The sequence below is a fragment of the Empidonax traillii genome, unplaced genomic scaffold, assembly GCF_003031625.1.
Source record: "Empidonax traillii isolate 1590-97213 ecotype Southwest subspecies unplaced genomic scaffold, ASM303162v1 scaffold723:size436081, whole genome shotgun sequence".
Classification (NCBI taxonomy): domain Eukaryota; kingdom Metazoa; phylum Chordata; class Aves; order Passeriformes; family Tyrannidae; genus Empidonax; species Empidonax traillii.
This window is the reverse complement of record NW_020955916.1, coordinates 380455-387416: the sequence shown is the minus strand read 5'-3', so window position 1 is coordinate 387416 and position 6962 is coordinate 380455. Positions and strand designations below refer to the sequence as shown.

Sequence of the window (6962 nt, the reverse complement as noted above, 5' to 3'; positions counted from 1 at the left end):
ATTCTTCTTTTGTTGTAGAGCCAAAGTGTTTATTTTTCTTGAGAATCTAAAATGCAGTGGTGTTCTGATACTTATTCATCACCTTTACTTTATACAATGAGAATACAAGATGTGAGTTAGCTGAGAGAAAACTTGCAACATTCATTCAAATAAAAAAGTCATCCAGCTTTGATGGAACATGATCATGAATATAGGTTGAAGGATCATTATCTTGAAAAGCCCAAATACAAAGGGAACATTGGAATATGGATGATGGGCAAAATTCATGTATTATCACAGCAGTTCTTACACAGAATAATTAATCCTTGACTCTAGTTTTATATGGACTGTACATAAAAAAAAGACTGTTCAATGCATATTCTATTTTTGGAAATAAGATCGTATCATTAGAGAAATTTAATATTCCTCTGTGTCTCCTTAGTCTCTCATGTTATTTACTGTAAAGGGATATGAGGGGCTACTTTTTAATAATATTCTTCTAATGTTGATTGAAACTATTCTACGTGCTCTGAAACTCTCTGCCTGGCTCTTGTTTATTCAAATAAAATAGTTATTCTGGTTAGAAAACAGATTTCTAGTTGAATATTACTTATGGCATCAATTCAGTTTTTGTTGCCCCATCAGATAACACAAAAGCTAACTGAAAATATTTTTGAATTTTAAGTTTTCACATATTTGCAATGTTTTGTACAGGAAATTAGAGAGGAGCTCTACTTGTTGTAGCTCAATTAAAAGGAAATTCTTGTATTTTTTTGCTTTGAATATGCAATACCAACATTGGTTACTCTGCTGCTTAATCCTTATGTGGATTTCCCTTAATGCATTCCTTGGGGGTGAACATCCCTGAAAGACAGGTTGAAATGGAAGTGTAAAGAGATGGAATGCATCAGGAGCACCTTTCATTTATATACCAATAAGATAACATGTCTATTTAATCAAAAACTAACAAACTCCCCCAACACTGCACTAGCAGTCACTGATATTAAACTGCATTGGTCCTGCCAGCATGGAAGTGATAAAAAGGAGGAAACACACAATCCCTTGATCCAAAAGCATGTTAAAGGTGAGATGAGTCAAGGCTTCAGCTTTTATTATTCTTTACTCACTTTAAAAATTATCATTTCAGAGAACAGCTGAAAGGTAAAGCCTAATTTCCCCCCTCCTTTCATAGTTAGGAAACTTCATTGTGTAAATTCCAGGGAATGGGGAGAGCTGGGACTACATCCCAGTCATCATATCTGAATGTGTAGGTGAAAGGAAAAAAAACCATCCCTGACAGAAAAGTGTTGTTCTTTTGCCATATTTCAACTTCTTGTTCCCAAATGGAGAGGTACTACCAGGGGCCACTGAAACATCTTATTAGTGGGGAGGGACCAGGCAGAGACAAAGAATATTTTTTCTGAACTTCATTTTTGTTTTAAGTGAAAATTCACAATATTAAATAATTTTAGACTCTCTTGAAGCTGACAGCTAATGGGGAGTGGAGATCAATGAGAACTCTGAGTTAGATATTAGGACTACAAGAAACCCTTAATAAACCAAGAAATTAGCAATTAAGTGCTAGAAAAAAAGGAGACTATGAAAGCTCTCTGTGTGTCAGCTAGCTAACAGTTTACAACTGGTCTGAACCATCATACTCTAGGGATGTTATTTTTTATTTAAGCCTTGTTAAAGGGCCTGACTGTAGGGCATACACAAACCAGTGAAAGATGGCCCAAGCAACTCTGCAGTCTATTACTTCTGGCCTGGGAAATTCTATCCCCCAGATGTTAGATTTTAGAACAAATTCAGGGAAGGATCGAAGATTTCTGTGCTCATGCTTCTTAAAGTGAAGCATGAGCACAGAAAAAAAAGATCATACTAAAATCATCCATATTTCATGTGGTTACACGGCAATTTTTGTCAGTTTGAGCCAAACTCACTGACAGGTATGTGCTAACACCTCAATAATGAGAAGATAAATGACCACCCCTGGACACTGGAACCAGGGGAATGGGTGTATCAAAGTAAATAGTTATCATAACTGAACCACAGAGAGGGAAACTCCCTTCCACCCCCTAACCCCTATCCTGCTTAATGGGAAACCCATGAAATAAAGCAAAATAGCTGGATTTCCACATCACCCCTGTCCTCTAGTCTCCATATAGTGCTGATGTGACAGTAAATTAAAGGGACAGTATTTTGCCTGTGTCACCAAGCACTGTGCATATAAGATGGGGAAAGAGTTTAATTTGTTAACTCCCTACCCTTTTTTTTTTTTTCCCTAATGCCAAAAAGAGGTTTCTTTAATCAAGAGAAAATGATCAACTATGTGATGGCAGCATGTTCTGTTAGGAAAACAGAAATAGTTGTCATGCGGTGCCCACAGCAAAGGGTTTAGTCTGATGAGATAGTAAGACCCCAACACTATTGGGAAGAGGCTTTTAATTGTTTGCCAATGAACAAAAACAAAATCTAGTGATTTTTCTGATCATCCACACAGGAATAATCCAAACACATTTAGCTCAGAGGTAAAGATAAAGGTAAAGCTATAATAAAATCACTGTTACCTAAGAATTTCCATGAGTTTGAATGTATTTCCATTGGTTGCCCTGGTTTAATCACTTTCAATTAAATGATTATATTGCTTCTGCATTTCTAAGACAAATAGTGTCACTGGCCCTAAAACTCTGGAGGCTTGGATTTATACGTTAACTTGAATTATAGAACTGAACTGGCAATTCTGCCTTTTCTCTGGTGGGGTAAGCTAGTAGTAAAATAATAAACAACAGTAAAAATGAGCCCCTACTGTACTGCTTTACTTACTGTCTGAGTAAAACATCTGTAGTTCCATGCAACTGTGTTCATGGATCTGAATACCCAAAATCAAAGTCTGGAGACACAGTTCAGTGGCATCTCACCAGGACTGTGCTCAGTGCAATCACAAGGGTGATAAAGAAGGTCCTTCCATTTATCTCCTCTTTCGTGCAGTCAGTAAATTATTTATGAGAAGATGTAATGAAATTCCGGCTGTTTTTTATTATAAGAAATTGATGTTGAGAGAAGAGAATCACAGAAGGCTTTCCAAGGAAGAGTCGTATCTTTTATTTAGCCTTAGGGGCAAAATGTTGAAACAGTGTTCTTTTGCCCTTATGACTAAGTCTCAGTTTTTTTAATGTGTGCACATTTAATTTGAGTTTTTGCAGAATAAATAATATGCTTGGCAAAAAAATTCCTGATTTTGGTATATGAGCTGCCTAGTTCTACTGGTGCATGAATAACTACAAAGAAAACTCCCTCTAATGCCAGCTCTTCAGTCCTCAAAAAATACTGCTGTCTCAAGATAAAATGTTTTGTAGAGACAAATAAACTTAGACAAACTTGGCAAAATCCAGTTTCCCTGTGTCTTTGGAAGCAGTCTAAAGCCATTTATAAAATAAGCACACCTATTCATATGTTATACTTACTTCCACTATGTTACTTTGCAGTAATCTGTAAGGGTGAATGTTTTCAAAGACATCCTACATAAGGCTGGTGACTAACTGCAAGTGCAACAGTGAAGTGAGAATGTTCTGGCCCTGATACCAACTGTGGGTTTCATAAGCACTGGAGGATGGTAAATCTTGTCTGGTAACTAATTAAATTTGATTCTGTCTGGATGTCATACTGTGAAAAGTGATCTAACCCTTTGCTGTATTTTTAGTGAAACTGGAATTAGATTTGTCTTTCTTACAGATGCTGAATCCATAGTAAATGTTTTTTTACAGGTACTGCAATAGTTTCTATTGAGGGTAATCTTCATCTAATACAGTAGTTCTTCATCTTCACCTAACATCTTCCTAGCTGATCATTTGCAGGGTTGTAATGGGTCATAACAGATCTCCCTTCTAACAGGAGACTGATAATGCAAGCCCTGACACGAGCAGGCTGGTGAAAGATATGCGATGGACTGAACCACGACAGATAAATGCCTAAAGAAGGCCAAAGACTCGAGGACAAACCTTAAGGCCCTTTGGATCCTTATTATTACTGAACTTAGGAAAACTATCTTGCTCCTTGCTCCCCACCAACAGTCCTGGCGTGTGCTGAAGTGTTGATTTGGAGATGCTGGATGAGAGATCGAAGAAGCGGTGGGGTTTGAGTAAATAGGGCTCTACTTCACTGTGTTGCTGGTTGCTGTCACAGTTGCTGACAAGTCTGGCCCTGGCCTGGTGGCTGTACCCAGAACTAGGAGGGTCAGGAGAATATCCAGGTCTGTGCTTTCCTAGAAACTAGGAAAGGAGCACAAACCCTTAAATGTCTTATTGCACAGACAGGTAGCAAATGCACACATAAAAAAATCAAATAAAGCCCTCTGCCCTGTGAAACACATAGTGTCCTCCTCCTCCTTCTTTCCATGACAGCCATGTGTCACTGGAGCTGGGGTATGGCTTACCAGCCATCTGGCTCCCACAATGTTCTTAGCACTTCTTGCATACTTCCTGCATGCACATCCATGCACTCATCCTCTGTTTTTATTGCTGAAGGTTAGTGAGGATAACTAAAGGCCTCCAATGCCACTTTCTATGGCCAGTTTAGGTCTCTCAGATAATCTCCTATGAGGTCACCCGCCTCTTCTAAATGTCATGAGCGCATGTGATCTGAAAGCCTTCACAGTCTGTTCTCATGCCTGAATGGCATCCCAGTGACTCAGGCACTATCACCTCTAAATGAGGCCACCTCTTAATTCCCTGCTTTGACTGTTTCTCCAATAAAATGCCACCAACCAAACTAAGAGCAATCAAGTGTGATGGGTAAGAGCTTCGTAGAGATTGGGAAAGTGACACTGGATGGCACCACATAATTGAGAAAATTCATTCGGCATCAAATCCATGTAGTCATGATACAAACGGGACATCTGGGTTCTTCCCTAGCCCTTGAGTGGAGAGGAATGTGCTCTGCCTATGCCACAGCAAGGCAGTTGAAATCAGCCATGTTCCTGACCAAAACCCAGCGGCCAAGTCATCTGCAGGTGTGTAAAGCTCACAGACCATCAACCCCCACCTGGAAAAGAGCCCCAGCAGATCATGACCTCTGGAGGAGCTTGATTCAGAAAGACATCAGGCGGGACCACAGCCTCTCAAACCTCAGCCCCCTGGAGTGGTGTCAGGCCAGCGAGGCAGGGGGAGAGGACTGGGGGTCTCTCTTTCCCTCCCCTTACCTCCTGCAGGAGCCAGGCTCTGCTAGCCTGGTGTCTCCTATGATTGCCCCCATCCAGCCTGCTTGGTCAAGGCTTCCTGCCCTGCTGTCCTTCATGGAGCTCCTCACATCTATGGGGAAAAAGCCCAGTGCCCAGGATTTCTAGTCCTTCCCCACAAATCTGGGACTGTCCCATCCCTCTGAGAGCTTCTGTACTGTTTTCTGTGTTTTCCACTGTGAAATAATTCTGTCCCGCTTGAGCAGCAAGTGAACCAGCACATTGAGGAGGTGATTTTGCCTTGCAGGATGGCATGGTTATTCCAGGAAATGGACATGTATGTCAGTGTGGAGGCATTATTCCTCCAGAACTTGGCTCACTGTGCCCCAGCATCAGCTAACAAACAGCTAACGTTGCATCAGCTAACAAACTTTTACCAAGAGCAGTTTCCAGCTCCTCAAGGGGGAGGTCTCTGTCCTTTACCTCTGTTGGCTTGGTATGGGACAGGATGAATCACACATAAGAATATGCCTGCTGTTAGAGTCTTGTTTATTGATTTTTTTTTGCTTATCGATATTTTACACATCTTGCTCCTTCTGTTCAAGGAAAAACAATCAAAGGAAATTGACATTCAGAAACACAGATTACTAATATTCAGAACAAGAACTATTTCTTCTCTCCTAATTTCATCTGAGATAGAAAGCTACCTATGTTATTTATCTTTATGTCAGGTGGGGGAAAAAGAAAGAAAAAACCCAACTCTGACATCAGCAGTGGTAGAGTTAATTTCTATACTACTCCAGTCAGTTGTAAAAAACCTCATTCTTTATGGACTGATCTCAGTAGAAGTGTTTAAGTGATGACATCCCTGGGACAGTAGCTTTTTAAACACCAGTGATGTTGGGCGATGACCTTCCAATGGCTCTTCCTGTGAAGAGAGGCAGTGCTTTAAGGCAGACATGTTGCATGCCCTTAATCCTGTGCATTTTCATCTTTCTGACATGCTTAACAAATTTTGCAGTCAGAGGAATTATGGCATCTCCAAAACATCACACACTATCATGCATCCCAAGCTTTTTCCTATTTAAAGCTTTTGTTTTTCAGCAAAACACCTCCATTTAGAAAATCACTTGTGTGAATCACCAAGCCCTGAGGACTTTGTTCAGAAGACTTCGTGATTCAATACTTACTAGGAGCAGCAGATCCTGGAGTACAGCCCTCAGAGAGATTCAAAACACCATCTAATCCATCTCCTTGCCTCCAAGCCTAATTCCATGAAGATTTGGAAGGAATATATTCTTTACAACACACTTTAAAGATGATGTCATCCATGATGGCAACCTCACAACCTCCCTAGGCAGCCTATCCTAGCCTTTTGTTATCTTTACTATCAGAAACTGTTTACCAATTTATAGTTGTTGTTATTATTGGCCTGCATAAATGTAGCATTTATTTGTGATATTACACGTTATGCCTGTTCAGGAAACATACAACACTGACTAGAGCAATCAAATCAGAAAATTATGCCAACTCTATCAATTTTCATCCCAGAGGTGAGAAAGCAAACCTTGTATTTCCCAAGACATGACTGACCTACATGAAAGGGGCTCTGAAGTGGGGACCTTGGTCTCCTGTGATTTTTCTGGGTCAGATGACAAAAATAATGAGTCTTAAAAGAAAATGAGCTGGTTCTTGCTGAACCCAAGCAAGAGCTAAAGGATCCCAGTCAGGAGAACTAGTAGTTCCTAGTCATGTGAGGCTTCACCTTCTCCACTGGAACACGGACTAAAATCAAAACAAGGAAAAA

General features: G+C 40.2%; 1 long non-coding RNA gene across 1 annotated transcript; it reads right to left on the bottom strand.

Moving 5' to 3' along the window:
- Window positions 1-804: 804 nt before the first annotated feature.
- On the bottom strand, window positions 805-6501 carry LOC114066029. Its single transcript, XR_003573087.1, has 3 exons — window positions 6286-6501; window positions 5180-5288; window positions 805-843 (listed from the first exon to the last, which is right to left on the bottom strand). It is a non-coding gene; the product is annotated as an uncharacterized LOC114066029 (long non-coding RNA).
- Between the last annotated feature and the right edge of the window lie 461 nt (window positions 6502-6962).